General features: G+C 36.3%; 1 pseudogene; it reads right to left on the bottom strand.

The window, feature by feature from the left end:
* Nucleotides 1-2,163: 2,163 nt before the first annotated feature.
* LOC107152773 lies at nucleotides 2,164-20,083 on the bottom strand (annotated as a pseudogene).
* Between the last annotated feature and the right edge of the window lie 413 nt (nucleotides 20,084-20,496).

The following is a 20,496-nucleotide window of genomic DNA, read 5'->3' as shown; positions in this document are numbered from 1 at the left end:
CCAACTTGGTGGTCAGAGAATACCCAGATCATGATGGATAGCTTACAATACATAGTAAGTGTAGTCATGTGAAAGTGTCCCAGCTGTGAAGAAAATTAGGAAATAAACTCTAGAAAAATATGACTTATAAGGTAAGAAATTCCTCAAACATCTGAATGTCCAGAAGTTTAGGCAGCCAAAAAATCATGACAAATGTCTACCACAACCTAATCCTTAACTTCCCAACATCAATTGCAACCTTCCACACATAAATTTAACAATACCTATTATAAGAATAAAGTACTCTCAACTAACATTAAACAACTATTCTTCTATGAGATATATTTATCGGAGAAAATGATCCACCTTCTGCCCCAAAATAGAGCCAATTAAAAGAATCATCAGTTTGCTTATCTACTTCCAAATTCAGGTTCCCTGAATGATATCTAATCCTCCTCTAGTTTCACTGCAATTTCAATGTGACAATTTGCAATTTAGAGGTTAAATTGCTAAGTTAACCACCATTCAGACTCTCTGAATGTTATCTAACCTGCTTTTAGTTTCATTGCAATTCTAACTTAACATTTTGAAAATTATAGGCTAAATTGCTAAGTTAACCACCAATAAAATATACTATACAAATACATGAGAAAAAAATTTAAGTAAAATAAACTCAAAAAACAGCAAAGAAAATATTAATGTAGACTAAACTCCTAATTTCTCAAGTCACAAGTCTACACTAACTGGGAGTTGACTGATCTAGGCTTGGCTTAGTTGGGATTAGCAATGTGCCTTATGTAAGACTTCCTGGGACTAGCAGGATAGACCAAGCATATTACTCTTAGCTATTATGAAGTTATAAGAAAACAAGTGGAAACTTGTGAGATCTGAGGCCGAGGCTTGGAATTGGTACATCTTAACTTCCTTCTCATTCTACTGGCAAAACTTGACCAGATCCAAAATTAGAGGGCAAATGGTATGATGGAGGATACACTGAAGAATTAAGTCTAATAATATACTCTAACAAAGATTTATTCTTTTACTGCTCATTCCATGTTTTTGTTGTTGTTGTTGTTGTTTGTTTGTTTTGGGTTTCGTTTTTTTGTCTTTAGCCAGCACCGCAACACATCGGCGATTTTGACTTGTAAAATGATGCCTCTGAATGTCCCTTAATGTTTTTTCACCTATGAGATTTCTGTAAGTTTCTTTTTCACTTTTACCAGTGGTGCTGGCTCCCTCTTATGGCATTTTGATTATACATTTAATATATAATGTCTAGGAAGAGACTCTAAGACACAAGAACCCCAAAAAGGAGTAACCAGAGAGAAAGTTGAGAAGATATGATTTCATACGACAAGAAAAAAAGGATATTTCAAAGACAAACAAATGATTGAAAAAGATAATGAATACTGAAAAAATACCTTTAGGTTTAGCTACGTGAAGGCCTCAAAGACTTAGTAAGAGCTATGTCCAAGGAGTAAAGGTGGAGATAGAAAAATTTTATGATTAATTTATATCTTAAATCATGAAATAATTATTTAGCAAAATAGACACGATTCAGCTCTTTTTCTGGCACAGCCCTTCCACTGGAGGCATCAGGCTCCCTGCTTGGGCTGGCATCTTTGGTATGGTAGCTAGTATACATCCCATCGGCATCAGTGGGGTTTGGTGTGCTCAGTTCATCCACCACCCACCTGCTAAAGTGGCCCCTCATCCACTAACTTTCACCAATCCCATGGAGTTAGGGATTCAGGTAGCATTCAGCAACATTTCCTCCAGAGCAACTCAATTCCAGAGCCTGCTGTTCCTCCACATACAGTGAGATATAGGTTGCCCTTGTTCTTCCTTCCTTCCTCTCTCAGTTTCATCAATTTTTAAAAAAAACCTTCCTCAAAGTCCTGGTGTATGTTTTTCACTTTTCCCATATTTCCAGTGTGGGTTTTTAAATTTTTTTGCATGTTTAAATTTCAGCTCAAAAGAACAAACAAAATAAAGCACGATATACAAACTTTAACCCATATGTTAAATTAAGGGATAGGGCTAAGACTCTTGCTCCTGCCTTAGTTACAAGAACAGGAGAGAAAAGACCACTGGACATCAGCAGAGAGACCAGGGCCACTTTATGGTCCTACTGAGCTATCAGGACTTTACATAGAGGGCATAAGTTTTCCTAGAAACATTTAATCAATGGATGCAAGATGAATCCTTATCACCTTCAAGACGTGGGATAAGGTGGGATGTATCATCAGGAAGAGCAACACTGGGTTCCTCTGTTCTCACTTCATCTTCATCAATGCCTGGGCCTAACTTGATCCTGTGGTAGATGTGGTTGGAGTGGTCTAGGGATCTTCAAGGGAGAAGCCAAAAGAAAGCAGTGCAGTCTCAAACAGCAGAACCACTAGGTTCTTGACAGCCTTTTCATTTTTGTTCACCTCAACTTTTAGCTACAATTTCTCCACAGTAGGTAGAGAGGGTTGATCTCCAGATCCCTCATGACCATCATGTAGACCATTGCAGAGTTGTCTCAAAGTGCCTAGGTCCTCATGGACTGCTCTATGTTGGCTGTCCAGCCATAGGTGCTAAACACAACGTAACAGGGTGAAAACACAAAACTAATGGACATAGTCACCTTCTCAGCCTTCTGATCCAAGGTTTCTTTTATGAGCTTCCAGAGGTTCTCAAACTTCACCTTGCTTTCTTCCACCTTCTGTATCTCATCTCTTCTCCTTTTCATCTTCAGGTAGCCCTAGGACCTTCTTTGAAACTGTGACCAGGCTGCTACCCACAATGCTGCTCAATAGTCTCAAAGCTCCAATTCCACACATGCTCCACAATAACAGAGCTGGCCAACCCTAGTTACACTAACAACAGGGAAACTCAATGATCATGGTGTGGCTTCAGCATGGTTATTTCTGAATGAATACTGTCACTTTGATCCATCCTTTTAAGGCAAGCAGAAATTCTTTGTAGAACACCAGTCTTGATTTATAGATATGAAAACAACACAGAAAAACCTGAAATAACACTATCCTATCTAAACTAAATTTATGCTCAGCTGCTTTTTACTTTAATGACAATAAGGCAAATGAAACAAGTAGCTAACATTCATATGGGCCAGGATCTATAGTAAGTATTATATGCTTAACTTACCTAATGTTCCTTCACTACCACGAAAGCTCTTTACTCTCACCCAGGATGTAATAGATGGTTTTCTGGGTGTCCTTCATGCATAAGACATACTCTGACAGAGAAGTCATCTCATTTTAGACTGAGAGGTGCGATAGCACAGCAGCTCAAAAAGGTTTTGCCAGTTAGTGGAGTCCTCATGGATTCCAAGTTTCAGAATTTTAGAGAATGCCTAAAACTTCTTGTAGTTCTTTGTCTTTCACCAACTCAGAAATGACTCAGGAACTTTTTAACAATGTTTTTGCAAATGACTTCAAGATTTTGCTCTGGGGAAACATTTCTCAGATATTCAGGGGCAGGGCCTCAGCATCCATCACATAGTGGATAAAGTTGAAATGCTCTGATATCGACTTATCACAGCTGTCCATGATAAACACACAATAGACACAGAGTTTTATGTTGGTTCTTTGGGGGTTTTGTTTTTATTTTCAATTTTCAAAGAGGTCAAGAGAGAAATAGGAATGCCCAGAATTCCAACTGACCTCTACAAAGTGGTCTTCTCAGTCACTGGTAAGGCTCTTGTAAAATTTTCCACATTCCTCCTGGTCATATCATCAGGGTTTCTGGTCCACATGGGCTTGTTCTTGTTAGTTCTTCCTGAACAATATATTTCTCCTCAGTCTTCTTTGTTTTCTTTTTCCTATCCTTACTGCTGTCATTCTCATCTGACCCCACATTTTCGAACTCAGTTTTCTCATCATCATCCTTATCTTCTTCTTTCTTACCTTTCTCTTCCTCCACCTCGTCATCACTGGTTTCCTTCTCTTGTTCCTCCTCCAACTAAAAGGTGATGGGATAACCTATGACTGTCCATGCTACTTCACTGCTCTTTGACATGCCTTTCCTTTAAGTATTCTGTCTGGTCTTCATTAACGTAGAGAATCACCATTACCCTGGCCAATGGGCTCACTATGGCCAGCACATACAGTGAAGAAACCCCCAGCAAAAGATTCCCAAGCATACCATTCATCATCATTGTGCTCTATGACCACAACTATATTCTCTGCCATCGGGTAGACAGAATAAAGCCAACAATGAATTATCCAAACATGTAGATATCTTTACCATCTTGAAGAAACTTCAGAAGTCCTTGACTACCAGACTTGGCAATAAATTCAGCCTTCGTCACACCAGTGCCATGTTCATCAAACTCAGGTGCATTCCTGAGAGTTGGGATGGCATCAGTTTTCATCTCTTTACCACTGTCCAACTTTGAAGGGTTCCTCAGGCACTCATACCAAGTCTTATCCAAGGCATCAGAAGCACTCCCAAAGGAAATTTTCTTTGATGAAATAAAAAGTATTGATGATGAGAAACAGAAGTTGGGAAATAGCTGCCTAGAAAATGAAAGTGTCCACCTCCTCCTTTCCATGGTGCAGTTCCTCAGGCAGCTAGAGGGGAAAGGGTTGCAAGTACTAGAGAGAAGAATGGCCTGCAACTGTGTTCAATTCACACATGGTACCAGTTACCTATTGGATATTAATTATCTTACCTATTCCTTTCTGCATCACAGTAAAAATCTAGGAAGAAACATATGTGTTTACATATTTGTATTTATATGTTATTATTTGACAAATATAAGCTAACTTAATATGTAATTTGTAAATATTACATGTCATGTGTTTCTGTATATGTTAGGAAGCTTATAGCTAGAAATTCTAGATGTTTAAAACTGTTCAAAAAAGTGAAGTTCTCCAAAAAATAAAAAATAAAAAAAATAAATAAAACTGCCATTCTTTCCTAAATTTAGAAATCCCTTTTCTATCAAGAAATAGGAAATATATTTTTCTATCGAGTTTTTATCAATATGATTGTATTGCTTTTAAAAATGATTTAACAGCTATGTGGGGTGATAAGAGAAAAAAATTATATTTTGGGAAAGTTACATCTAGGGAAGGATCTGATTATGAAAAATGAAAAACATTATTGCTCAAAAAACTAAATATGAACAATTTATTCTACACAAATATGAACAATTTGTGTTCCTTGACATCAAAATATATTCACAATTTTCTTCAGAAATAATTAAATGAATAAAAATTAATACTCATTATTCTTATCCTTCTCTAGTTATGTAGCAATTAAAGCTATTGCTTAATTTATTTACATACTTTGTGGAAAAGACAACCATTAGCTTTCAAACACACAGCTTGCAACATGGACATTCAATCATCATGGTGTGGCTTCAGCATCATTATTATTTCTGAACAAATACTATCACTTTGATCCATCCTTTTAAGGCAAGCAGAAATTCCTGTCTTTGAAGAATAGCAGTCTTGATTTACAGGTATGAAAATGGCACAGTGCAACCTGAAATAACATTATCCTATTTAACCCAAATTTATATCCAGCTACTTTCTACTTTAATGAGAATAAGGCAAGTAATATGAGTTTCTATCATTCATTAAGGTTTTCTATGGGTCAGGACTCATAATAAGTGCATTTTATACATAACTTACCTAAGTTTCTATACCACTAATCGTCAGATGCTGATGGCCACTCCATGTTATAGCTTAGAAAATGATAGGTGGCCTAAGACACTTTTCTTAAATATCCATTGAATTTGCCTGATGTAGAAAGAGGTGCTTCTTAATTGTGAATGCTGTCTCGGTTCTGACACCCCCAGTATCACTTCTTTCATAATGCTATCACATACATATTCTTCTATAAAGCTCTTCAATCTGCTTGGTATTGAAGAAAATGATTCAATTCAGTGAAACCTATGTGGATATTTTTATCATACACGATCTATTTCATTGTGTATAGGACAGTAAGATTCTTATATGTCATAGAACAAGTTCACATCTAATCTTAAAATGGGAATTATTTGACACATCTTCACAATACACTATGTATGTTAAATTTAAAGAACACTTTTAATCATAATATTCTGCAATAAGGCTTCTTTTGCAATGAATATTAATACACTGGTTTCATGTAAATGTAATATATATATTCTTGCTTCTTTAAAAATAAAAAAAAGCAGTCTGAAGAATCCGAAGACATATGCTTTAAATTAAAATCATGCTGGTGTTCTTGGTATTTTATTTTAACATGCTCCTTAAACCTTCCTACCACGACCATCACCTAATCAGATATTCTTCATTTGTAATGTCCTCCCATATTACCCCACTTCCTGACAGTTTGCCAGATTTGAGCAGACTTCCAGAATTGACAAAACACACTGTGAAAAGATGTCTTAACAATGTGCAAAGTTTTTCATGTATTTTATTGAAATATGTGCATATTACTTACAATATTGCTTAATAAGACATAAAACTGGAAAGTGTTCAAAAGTTAAAGCCCAGGCTGCTGTCATCATCTTCATTCTTGTGAACTTAAATTACTTTTGTTAAAGAGAAAAGGAAAAGGAAAATAAATCTAGGGTTCACAAATATCCCTCCTGAAAACTTAGGAAAAGTAAGACAGACTTCCGAATTAACCCAAACTGTAGAGTCAGCTTCCAGCAGTCAAACACCAGTCAAGATGCGCCACTCCCTTTCCTGTTGTACCTGGGCCAGCCACAGAGGCACAGAGAGCACCAAGACTGAAGAGGAAAATGCAACCCAGCTCTGTTGTGTAGGATTAGAGATTCCAAGCTAGAATGAATTCTGGAGAGCTCAGAGTCTATTTCCTTTACACTACAGATGTGAAAACTGAGACTCCATCTATTTCCAGGGTAAATCAATGCAAGATCTCACCGCAGTGCACTATTCTTTTATGATGCATGACCTCATTCCACACATGCAGTTCCAGGAATAGGTCATTGTTTTCATTTTGATTGAATCATCCACATTACCCCCATTTCAGTAAACTAATAAATAGCTTAATTTGAACTAATAATTTTCAAAGTTTCATCAATAAAGGAATACAGATTTCTTAGCACCCTTTAATTTTAAATAATTAAACCTATACCTTTCCCTGACATCATAAAGAATTTAAGATACTTTATTTTTTTAAATACAAACTATAAAATAAGGCATATAAAAATATGAGAAAAGTAAACATAATAGCAGGTCAACATATGTCAGACTACTGTGGATCAAATAGGACTAGAGGATAGATATTGAATTCTAGTCCCTCTAATGAACACTGAGATTTAGCTCTGAGTTTCTGGGTGGCCACAATAAAAAGGGAAATAAAATTGTATGAGTCGCATGGTCCTCAAGGAAAACAAAGCTTTATAAAACTTGATTAAAAATTAATAACCCAGTACTGGGGATATAGCTCAGTGGTACAGCTCATGACTAGGCCTTGTAGTACATACTCAAGGTACATACCTCAGTGGTACATAGTCAAGGCCCTGAGATCCATCCCCAGAAAAACAAAAATTAAATCCTGATACATAGATTCAGTTAGTAAAGTTGTGGGTATCCTTATCAAATAGGCTAGAAATTATTTGCGAGAAAATTTCATTTTACCAAATTTAATCTGTTTGAAAGATCCAAGTCAGTTAAATGACATGGGAGCTCTAAAGACACTCTTCACTAAATGTCTTTAGAAAATCTGACTTATTTCCTCATTCTGATTTTCAACTTTTTTTTCTAAAATGTGAAATCTATTTTCTTGCTTCTCTATTAAAGAGTTCATTCCCTTTTATCTTCAAAAGTCCATACACATAGACGTAGACACATAGACACATATATACAACTATGGAGATTGAACTAAATTATTCATTTGTTGAACACAAATGAATCCAACTCATTTATATTATAGATATGAAAATCCATACACAAAAAAGATAAAATATTTTCCCATTGCTTCAAAACTCAATAGTGTCCAATCATCTCTGAAATGTCTTTTCTTTCTCTTTATGTCACAAAACTGGAAACTCAAGCTCAGACATCATGGCAACCATTATTTAACATTTTCAAAATGTTAAAAATCATATAATTACAGAAGGGTTACCTGGAATATTGCCAAAAACAGTGTAGCACTGTGTTTTCAAGATACTATAATGGGTATTTCAATGCATATATTTTTCCTGGAGACCACATGACAATTTGAACATGTGTCTGATCTAATGATCAATCTTACCTACCTTCTCCATACAACAAACAAAATTTTTTTTAAATGAAAAAGATAATCAGTTATGGTATCTTACTACCAGTAATAAATTCTCATGTCATGTTAACAAAGTGTCTTAATTAAGGTTCTCAGTTGCAAAAACACTCTTCGGTGGGGGGTCAGAGTGTAGTGAAAAGATCTTGGGTAGCTCACAAAACTGCCATGAATGTGCAGTTTTGGAAAATAGAGAGAAACAAAATGTTTCCAAAACACAGCAAGTGACATCACAAAACAGGATTCTGGGGAAAACACAGATGCCACCCCATAGCTGGTGCTGTCACCACCACCACCACTACAACTTGACAATGATGTGGCTGCCCAGCCAGGTGCCCCTGGACCCTGTTGTTTCTATCCTTACTGCCACCCACCATCAAAATGAGTTCTTTGTGGCTCCTGCTTCATTGCAACAACTGCTCCCAATTCAAAGTTCAAAGCAAGTACATCTGAATGATAGTTCAGTTTTCCCATGTGCTAACAACAAAGGAGACCAAGAAAGAAAGTAGGTGGCAGTTTTGAACTCCATAGTGACAGATGGGGAACACCATATACCAGTATTCTTAAAGTGGGAATCCCTTACAAATAAAGGAATGAGTATCAAGTGCACAAGACTTGTGGTTCCCATGATCAAATCCTTTCTTTTACGTTCTATTTTTATTAATAGTAGCATTGTTACTACCATTAACAACAATGTTGGGTTTTTAGAGTTATAAATAAATAAGTTGCTCTTTAACCCAAAAAGAAACCATTGATTCATCCACTTTATCCAAATCTTGACTTTGTTGTGATGTCAATTTCTTCTCCATGAAGATATATATATATATAAAATTCCAAATCTAAAATTTCTATACAAGTATCATCTAGTTGCTAAATTATCATACATCTGTGTGGTACAAACAATTTCAAAGTTTTTCTCTTTATTCCATCACAAAGTTGTTCTAAAAGATGAAATTTAAATAATTATCTAAAATCTATTTTTTATTGAACTTCTTTTTCTGAAGGAACAATATTCTCTCTGCACAATTTAGTGGCTTCTGGCATATAAAAGGTCACAGGTCCAGAACAGGCTGTGTTAGCCACAGTTATACCCATCTATTTAAAACAAAACTCCTTGAAAATTTCCTGAATAGCCATGTGGACCCCTGTCTGGACAGCCTGTACGAACTTGAACCAGAATTTAATCTCAGAGTTACTATACAGTCCTCAAGATGTAATTCACATAAGAACATTTTCCCTGCAGTACCCACATGATATAGATATGAAATTTTAGACAGTGCAGTCAAAATTTGGTAGTTATGCAAACCACAAACTTTGCTAGCAATTACTAAGGCATAATTTGACTCTGGTTTCTTGAATAATTTTCAAGAAGACCTTTTACATGCTTTCCTATGAAACAAATATCATTTCTCTAGTTAGAAAGCAATCCCTAAAAGCGCCCTGAGTGAGATAGGGTCAAGTAGCTTAATCTTTGTGAGTAAAACTTACTGGAATGAAGAAAAGACCTGAGTAACATTTGAGAGGTACAATTTAATTACCAAACTTCAGCATTCATTTTGAATAACATGATTTTTAAAAAAAATAATAAATGTAGCCTGCATTTAAAGGCATTTACATGATGGCAAATTAGTTAACTGGGGTTTCTGAGGAAGTGTTTCTTAATTTGGAAATAAGAAACTATAAAAGAATTTAAATATCCTAACAGTGCTATCGGACATTCATTTAGATTTCCTTTCCAAGACACATAAAAGTGAAGGCCTTGATGGGGTCAACTTGCAAACATTTTTGTTATATTAATCCTGACCTCACTTTGGCTTTGTGTGTTTGTGTGCCCTTTAATTTATTCAACTGATTTGGTGATTTTATAACATCCTGTGAGATCACCAGATTTCTATGAGTTACTAGATAAGGTATCAGAGAAATTTTACTAGCGTAATAGCTATAAAGTGTATTGAGAGCTTTCATTTGAATGCTAAATTTTATTAGAATCTTTATTTATTCACTTAGGTTTTTTGATTGACCAAACCCTTAAACATACTTACCTAGAAAAATGTCGAACTTAAGGCCTTTTGAGTTAACTGAAAGCAATTTTTTCCAATAATATTTAATAGTCCTCATTCCTTTTGGAGGAATTATACTGCCATGAGTATTTGTGTGATGTTTCATCCACTAAAGTAAAAACTTATGGCAGTTTAATTCCCCAAATAAAAAGGGGCTGCTGTAAACATTACTGAGCTACCAGGAAGCAGATGGTTTTAATTATCTACATAAAAAGCTATTTATATTGAGAATTTGAAAAAAAACAATCTAGAAACAATGCTCATTGTAGAAACATACATTTCAATTAATTTAGGCTTTAAAATGGAATAAGGAGTGATTATTAAGTGTTACCTAAAGTCAAACTGACATTAAAGGCTAGATATGGAAACCGTGAATGCCTTAGAGGCAAGACTAAAAGAACCGCAGTTGCATATGTAATTGTATATTTGATCTGGTGCAAATAAATTGAGGGGAGGAGGATTATTTTAAATCAGCACAAGCTCACTTGAATGATACTACACAATAACAGTCTGTGTTTGAGCCAGGAAGTAAAAGTGCATACAATATACTATCCAAGCTTTCCAGATTTTGTATCCAGGAACATTGATTGCGACTTCAGAAATAAGGGCAAATCACACTGGATCTCTTCCCTGAAGCCTTTTTTTTTTTTTTTTAACTAGAAGACAGCTTAGGTCAGTGGTTAAAGAACAAAAAACCCTTGGGTACAGGGCTGCAATAAAAATACAGGACATACTTATACTTAAAAATTATTGTTGTTTGTCTGAAATTTAGTTTTGATTGGGTGTCTCTGTATTTAACCTGGCAACCCTGACTAGCTGCCAATCTTGTCTCAGTCATTTGCCAGCTGTGTGAATTGGGGCAGATTATTTAATGCCTCTGTTCCTCAGTGTCCTCATCAGTACAAAGGGATAATAATAGTACCTAACTCACATATTGCCTAGCAAGTAAATCACTTAATATTTATAGAGCACTTGACATTGTCCTTAGTGTATGCTGAGCACAATATGTTTTTTTCTTAATAAGTATTATTCCAGCCTGGAAGGAAAATTTGAGTCAAAAGGGTAGACTTACAGGCTATAAAGAAAGGTCTCCTGCCTTACTATTTGCAAAAAAAAAAAAATGAAACTGCACATTAATTACAAGTATAGGTGCCTCAAATCTTTCTTCATCGCCCCCTCCTTTTATTCTCCTTCCATCACCTAGCACACCACACTTCCTCACATCTCCTGCCATTCATTGGTCCCTTCTATGAGTTAAGTGGGTCTAGGGAAGTCACCCCGAAGCTCTCAAAACTACACAGCCCTAGACTACTTCAGTAGATTCCAGAACAGCCACTTTTAGCCAGAATTGGACAAATACAATAGCAAGTAGAACCAAACAAAAGTAGGCAAAAAAACATTTGAGAGTGAGAGCCTTAGCTGAGTAGTCAAGATGCATCTTTAACAATGTTAAATGAGCATTCTCTAGGAGTCTGTATTTCCTCTTAGAGATGATTATACAATTGGTCTCCAAACAGAAAGCTATCATTATGTCTTCCAGAAAGAATGGGATTTGGTCATCTGCTCTAATGGAAGCATGAAAGAACACACAAGTAGAACACCAGACATTGGAGGGGAGCACAAATTCAACATTCTAATACAGAGCACAGCAAGGGAATATGCAAAGAGCAATAGGAAACTACCTGGGAGAGAAAGAAACCCATTTGAAATTCTAACAACAAAACTTGGTTGACACAGTAATTTTCACCAATATTTTCTAAAATCCTAAACAGTATTAAGGACCCCTTATCAGTTTCCTAAAGCTCCTTAACAAATTAGCATTAAATGTATGGCTTAAAAAACAGTAGAAATTTGTTCTTTGTTTTTTTGGATTAAACTCAGGGGCACCTAACCACTGAGCCATATCCCCAGCCCTTTTTTGTATTTTACTTAGAAACAGGGTCTCGCTGAGTTGCTTAGTCTTGCTAAATTGCTAAGGCTGGCTTTGAACACCCAATCCTCCTGCCTCAGCTTCCAGAGCCACTGGGATTACAGGCATGTGTCACTGTGCCTGGACAGAAATTTGTTCTCTGAAAAACAATAGAAATTTATGAAGGCCAGAAGTTCAAAATCAAGGTACTGATGAGTTTGGCTCCTTCCAGAGGCTCTGAAGGAAAACCCATTCTCTGTCTCTCTCCTATCTTCTAGTGTTTGCCAACGATATTTGGTGCTCCTTAGCTTACAGGTGCATCACGCCAAACTCTGTCTTCACATGACCTTCTTCCCTGTGTTTCTGAGGCCTTTTCTGTCTCATAGAGACCCAAAATTGGATTTAGGGCCCACCTTAATCCAGGATGATCTCCCTTCAATAGACTTTCCTTGATTATATCTGCCAAAACTCTTATTCCAAAGAGGATGTGAGGTTTCTGGTAGATATATTATTTGGGAGTTGGAGAACACCATTTAATCCACTCAAGACCCAAGAACAAGTAATTGACATTTCAAAGTAGACCTGCTCAGAATGAGAACAAAACAGGGCATGCAGAAGAAAATTGGTCAAACTTGAAAAAAACAAGATGAAAAGGAATTTTACTCAGACCTGAATGGAGATCTACCTCTTAGAAATATTACAGTAAAGGTTTTCATTATTTATTTAATGAAGAAGAATTAGAAGTTGATATTAAAAACATTATCAGGCAATTTACTAAATATAATTTCTAATAAATCATTTAGATAACAAATCATTGTTTTCTTCAGATTGCTAAAAGATAAATAATGACAAATATCCACAGTCCTAAGAGGGTAAGTAGAATAATTCAGAGAAAGTTGTCGTACCCAAATGAGGAACAGTCTTGCCGTATAACAACCTTCTCTTGTGATAACTAATCCTGTCCCACAGGAACTGCATTATGTTCTTAAACAGGTCTTAAGGGCCTAATCAACTCTTGAAGTTCTCACAACCCAACACCATCACCAAAGCAGTCCAATTTCAACCTGAGTTTTTGAGAAACAAAACATAACTAAAGCACAACATTTCTCAATCCTTCCTGGAAGGTCGAGGATAACATTTTGAATATGGGAACCATTTCAAGGTAGGCCAGTTGTGAGGCCCCTCTGTTCATTTGCCAACCACATTATCCCTCTTCTTACCCTTGCAACATTCAGCACAGTGCTTCTTAGTTCACATGCTCAGTGTAAATGAGCTATGGCTTGCTGAACACAAAGTGGAACATCCTATAACAAATCTGAGCTAAATAACTAGGCTGAATCCAATTTATTATTTAGTACTAAGAAACTAGTTATGAACTTCTGCAAATGTCTGGGAAGTTCAATTAGATAGAATGATGAAATTTTCACAGTAAATACCTACAGTCTGGTCAGACAACCTTCAAGGGCTAAAACTTCTGACTCAGAAAACTATCTTTTCCTAAAAATGCAAAGGAAGTAACAAGAAGACAGCTGTGTTGATTCAGTTTAAGTAACAAGGCCATGCTGTTTCGAATACCATTTAAAGGTAGACCATATGGATAGGAAAGGTAGCAGAATACAACAGTCACTAATATGGTATTATGTAAAAATGTGGATGTGTAACCGATGTGATTCTGCAACTTGTATTTGGGGTAAAAAATGGGAGTTCATAACCCACTTGAATCAAATGTATGGAAGATGATATGTCATGAGCTGTGTAATGTTTTGAACAACCAATAAAAATAAATAAATAAATAAATAAATAAATAAATAAGGTAGACCATATGAAACTCATATTTATACATTGCAATGCAGATTTTGTGGTTATTAAAGAAAAGTACCAAATTCTTTGTTTCAGTTTAACAAGTTAGTCTCTACCTATCCTTCAAAATAATGTTTTAAACTAACTCTTGGTTATTGAAAGATCGTCATCATTTACCTAGACCCTTGTCTTCTCCTCACTAGTCATACTGATAACTTTTTCACTGCTGTGACTAAAGGTTCTGACCAATTTAGGGGAGGAAAAGTTTGAGTGCTCACAGTTTCAAAGGTCTCAGTCCATAGACAGCTCCATTCCTCAGGTCTCAAGGTGAAGCTGAACATCATGGCAGAAGAGTGTGGCAGAGAGAAGCAGCTCACATAATAATCAGAAAATAGAGAGATAGACTCCACTAGCCAGATACAAAATATATGCCCCAAAGCCATGCCCCCAAGGACCCACCTCTTCCAGCCATGCCCCACCTGCCTTCACTTACCAATTAATCTCTATTAGGGAATTAATTCACTAATTGGGTTAAGGCTCTGATAAACCAATCATTTATCCTCTAAACCTTGCGTTGTCTCACACAGAAGCTGTTTGGGGATACCTCATATCCAAACCATAACAAGGAGTTTTCTATTAAAGAGCAGAAGAGAATGAATTTCAAAGTAAAAAAAAAAAATCATTGGAACTATCAGCAGTTCCAATGAAAAGCCTGGTAGAGAGAAAAACCACCAAAACCACAAATCACGAATCAAAAATTGATTGTAAGCTGAGCATGGTGGCACACATACACATCTGTAATTCTAGCAACTCTGGGGCCAAGGCAGAAGGATCACAAGTTTGAGCCCAGCCTCTGCAACTTAGGCCTTAAGCAACTTAATGAGACCCTGTCTCAAAACAGAAATTAAAAAGGGATGGACTCAGTGGTTAAGTACCCCTGGGTTCAATCCCCAATACAAAAAAAAAAAAAAAAAGATTTTGGATGTTCCCAAATGTTCTATACCTGTGTTTTCTCTCTGTCCTCCAGTACTCTACCATATCAAGAATTAGACAGTGGGGAATGGAGGGAAGAAAACGGGGGTAGGAAAAGGAAAGACAGTGGAATGAATCGGATATAATTTTCCCATATACATATATGAAAACAACAGAGTGAATCCCACCATCATGTATACCCATAAGAATGGGATTCTAATTAGAATAATATATATTCCATGCTTGTATAATTATGTCAAAATGTATTCTGCTGACATACATAACTAAAAAGAACAAATAAATTAAAAAAAAAGAATTAGAAGAGCATTTCACTGTTGTTCTTATTAACCACATCAAAGAATAACATTGGGGACCTCAGTTGTTCATGTATATCTTAAAATTTTGAAACTCTGTAATAATATCTAAAGAAGATTCCAGTAGCTGTGAAAATACAATGATGACATAATCAGGTAATTCTAAAGAAGAATAGCTAAGAGTTTGGCTTTCTATAACTTTCAATGAACCAAAGCAGCTGTATTTCTGAACCAGGAATTGCTAAAATTTAGAAATGTTTCATGCCAATTTTATTACATACAATTTAATATGTTTGTAGTGGAGTTTGCTGAGAATTAGAAAAGAGTTGCCCTCATCGGTAGGGAGTTGTGAAGCTGTGTGGTCCACCAAAATGACTAAGGGGTCTTTAATTTTCAAGGCCTGTGGAAGAGGAGCAGAGCACAGTATGATGGGGAAGGAGACAGGAGAGCAGGCTTGGACTACTGACAATGAAAACCACCTGCCCACACTAGTTTTCAGAGAGCAGAAAGATGAAGCCTAGTGGCAAGAACTAGCCCATGTGACTATAAAAACTAATTCTCTGATTTTCTTGAATTATAAAAAACACCTGATATATGCTGATGTGTTCATTAATTCAGCAAGTATTTATTAGCCCTACAGTCTAAATTTGTATTAGAATACTTCCAGTTGTTGAAGCCTCCTGTAGTGACCAAAACATAGTAACTAAAACATTGAACAGTGTATTAGATAACAATGGGGGATTCACATGAGTTTGGATCAATTGAGGATAAGAGAAACTGAAGTGGGTAAGTATAATGTAGTTGGCGAAAAAAAAAAGAAGGCTGAAACAAGGTACCAAAGTTAGATATGGAACTGGTAAATGTCCTACAATGAGCAATGAAATGGTATCCTTTGGGATTATTTTTTCTACCAGCAGAAATTATTTGCATTCCTATTGGACACAAATAATGTGTAACTTATCAAATCTCTGCAAACTAATATCTACTGTCACAGATTATGAGCTCCAAGCTATGGTAAAGAGAGAAGTTGTATTTCCCTAGAGCAAGGTAGGCAGACAATAGTCTGTAAGCAGGCTGTCTTTATAAATAAAGTTTTATTAGAACACGGCCATTCCCATTCTTTTATGCATCTTCGGTGGTTACTACATAGGAAACATCATAAATTTAGTAACACTGTTAAGTATTTATCAATAGCAGGTTAAATTATCTACACAATCTATACAAATTATGCTATGAAAGATGTTTAACATAAGAAAAAAATATGACGTTATTCAATAAATGATATAAAACTATATTAATGGGCTGGGATGTGACTCAAGCGGTAGCGCGCTCACCTGGCATGCGTGCGGCCCGGGTTCGATCCTCAGCATCACATACAAACAAAGATGTTGTGTCCGCTGAAAACTAAAAAAAATAAATATTAAAATTCTCTCTCTCTCTCTCTCTCTCTCTCTCTTTAAAAAAAAATTATATTAACATGTAATTTAATTTTTAGAAAGGAATACGTAACACATAAACATATTTTTTATTTTGAAAAGGCTATGATAATGTTTATCTTGGAGTAATAGAATTTCAGAAAAAAATTTGCATCTGTAATAGACAAAATAATGCCCCCCAAAGGTGTCCATCTCCTCATCCCTGAAATCTGTGACTATTGTTACTTTACGTGGCCAAAGGAACTTCACAGATATGAGACCTGAGTCTTGAGATGGAGAGTTTATCCTGAATTGTCTGGGTAAGTTCAGTGTCCCCATGAGGATCTTATAAGATGGAAGCACGATGGCCAATTTCAGAAAAGGAGATGTGAGGGGAGAAGCAGAGTGAGCAGTCATGAGCCAAAGAATGCAGGCAGCCTCTGAAAGCCTGAGATACCAAATCTCCCTCAAGAGCCACCAGAAGGACAAAGCCTTGAATTAAGCTCCATAAGACCTTCCATCACCAAATTCCCCACCATCACTGCTTCCTACTTCCTAAGGAGAGACAGGGTTTAAATGTACCATTAGAGACTGCATCATAACTTATGGTCAAACATATACTATCTCTAGGAAAATAATCACTGAAAAAAAAGTTACTCNGGAGGCTGAGACAGGAGGATCTTGAACTCAAAGCCAGCCTCAGCGATAGCAAGGTCCTAAGCAACTCAGTGAGACCTTGTCTCTAAATTTTTTTTTGAATAAAGAGCTTGGGGTGTGGCTCAGTGGAAAAGCACCCTGGGTTTGATTCCTGGTACCAAAAAAAAGAGTATTGACACTACCCAACAATGATGTCAGTCAAGCAAAACCATTTTGTTCCCTTGGCTACTCATTTTCCTGTCCCATGTCTAAGAAGATCCAAAAACAGCCTAGAGAGTGGGACGGAGGACTTGGGTAGAGGAGAAATGAAAGGTTGAGGCAGAAATAGAAAAGGAGCTGAGCATACTTTTCTAACTAAAGTCAGTCAACTCTCAGTCAAAAACTGAGATAATGGGAAATCTCAATAAAATTGCACATTTTGATTATTACACAGGATATTAATTACTAAACTGAGAAGACAGTGATCAGAGAAAGTTTTATCACTAACAAAAGCCAGAAAGTCACTTGCCTTAGAGAGCAGTTTGGGGAGGCAACAAGGAAAAGGAATAGGGTGGTGCTGTGATGTCACCCCCACCCGGCACTTTCAGTGCACATTAATCAATCTAAGAGGGAAAGAGAAGGCAAAGGGGAAATCTAGCTTCCCAGGGTGGGGTGTTAAATAATAGGACCTCAAGATTTTCTCTTTGGGTAGGCACTTGACTGTGTGTAGAAATCAGGAAGGGAGAATTACATATAAAATTCAATAGGGAAAGGAAACAATTGGAAAACAGAATGGGTTTTGAGTGATACATTTAAAGATTCCATCTGAGTTTTTGTTTTTTCTTTGCTACAGACATTTTCTCAGCCATTTTCAATTTGTTTTATCATTCACATAATCCTTATAAATGCATTTTAAACATAAATTTATGATTCTTAAAAAAATCCATCTTTTTGTAACTTTTAACTTTGCTTGATTCTCTACTGTGATGGATATGGGCCAATGATCTCAACTGAGGAATTGTTGCCTCTCAAGGAACACTTGGCAATATCTGGAGGCATTATTGATTACCACCACTGAGGTGACACCATTGGCACATGGTGGACAGAGGCCAGGGATGCTGTAAAGCACCCTAAAAAGGATAGGTCAGCCCTCCACAACAAAGCATCATCTGGCACAAAACGTCAATAGTGCCAAAGTGAGAAACCCAAACACAGACTGATCTTCACAGAAAGGCTGTGTTTAGTTGTTCTGAAGCCTAGTAAGAAAAAAAATACAGCCATAACATCCTATTAGTTATGGATTACAATATAAGCTAAAATAAAAATTTAGAGTCTTAAAATTTTTAATCTAATCTGATTTTTAAATTTTTCATTTTGGTCTGGGTTTCATTTAAGGTGTATGCTCCTATTCCCAACCTTTTGGTAAATAAATATGTTACAAATGTCCTATTGTTGATCTGAATCTAATCCTTAGTTTTCTTTATCTGCCCCATTTTTATCCCCTACTGTTCTGAGAATTTACATGCTGCCAACTGCATAAATGCTTCTCACATGTTCATCACATGCTTATTTTTCAAGCAACTTCTCAGAGAAGATGTTCCTGTACAGATACTCTCCTTTCCACTGTTTACTGCCTTTCTACATAAATAACAGATTGCAGTAGTGATATCACTGGATCTGGTAGGGGGGAAAAAACACCAATAATAATGTTTTTCTTCTCAGTCAATCTATTAGCAGTACATGTGCCTTTCCCATGAGCCGTTTTTGCTACCCATTATCAGAGTTACTAACCATCGAAATCATCTTTGCTTTTAAAAATAACCCTTTTCCCTTCCGAATTCTGGCTGTCATTTGTTAGGTTGGAAAACTGATTTTTGGTGTTCATGTGTAGATTTAGCTTTTTGCCTTCCAGTTTGTGATAAGAGTAAAACTCATTCTGGTCTCTGGTATGTCATATATTCATATAGCTTCAGTGAATTGAGAATGAACGATAGTAGTGATATAGATATAGATAGAGACAGAGACAGAGACAGAGACGTAGGTCTCCGAAAGTCTCTTAGATTTTAATTCCAGAATTTCAAATCCCTTTTATTTTAAAAACTAAATGTATATGAGAGGATACGTAATTTTTATTTATTTTTTTAACTTAAGACGTAAAATCGTGGCTATCCAAGAAGTCTGTAGAACATGTTTTTATAAACCTATATTTATTTCTTGGAATCTAAATGTCACAGCGCTGAGTGGGCCTCTTATTTGAAAAGATTCAAGTTCCCTTCTAGAAAAAAGGCCATATGGTCCAATTCTGCTGAGCAGCATAAGTAATCTCCTAAGACAAGACTAGCCTTTAAGGTCAACTAGACATTATCTAATTTCCTGTGTCTTTGAGGCTGGCTGGTAAACAGGCATGAACACCTTTCTCCTTTTCTCACACTGGTAACAACCAATCTCCTTCCCCTGTCCTTCCTCCTACCTTTTCTCTGATCCCACCACATTAATTTTAATTATTAATTGAATTGCTTTAACTTTTTATCACATTTATTCAAGATTAATTCCAACTGGCTTTGCATTTTGTCTAATGGCTTTTCCCCAAAAACTCCAAGTTCGTGGAGGCTGCTATTGTTCATAGTGGATGGGGTTCGGTCCTTCAGTAAGAGCCATGAATCTAAGATGAACAGCAAGAAGCAGACAGAGATCACAAAACACTCCACTCACCCAGGACTCATCAACTGCTTCTATTTCTGCTGTTGGCATATGCCTTGCTACTCATCCGCTATAGATTGCAAAGCAAGACGTTGCATTTCTGTACTCCAGCTTTTCTTAACATTTAGAGATTTTGTGTCTTGTGTAGAAAGAACACAGTTTAATTAAATCATTTGTATCTAGTCTCATATGTTGTATGTGAAATCTCTCTCACCCTTCCAACTCCTATTTTCTGTTCAGAGTTACTTATGATTGATTAGTGCTCACTTGCCTTTTTATTTATAGGCATTGGCTTTCCATTTAATATTTCTTAGTGCACTTATTTTTTTTAACTGCTGCTGCTCTGATTTTTTGGCATACACACTAGTGCCTTCTGGACTGTGCTAAGCTTTGACAAGACTGAAGAGGAGGCCCGACTGAATTTGTCTAGTACAGCTAGCACTCTACTCAAAATAACTTTTCCT

The sequence above is a fragment of the Marmota marmota genome, unplaced genomic scaffold, assembly GCF_001458135.2.
Source record: "Marmota marmota marmota unplaced genomic scaffold, marMar, whole genome shotgun sequence".
NCBI lineage: Eukaryota > Metazoa > Chordata > Mammalia > Rodentia > Sciuridae > Marmota > Marmota marmota.
This window is presented reverse-complemented; position numbering and strand designations above follow the sequence as displayed.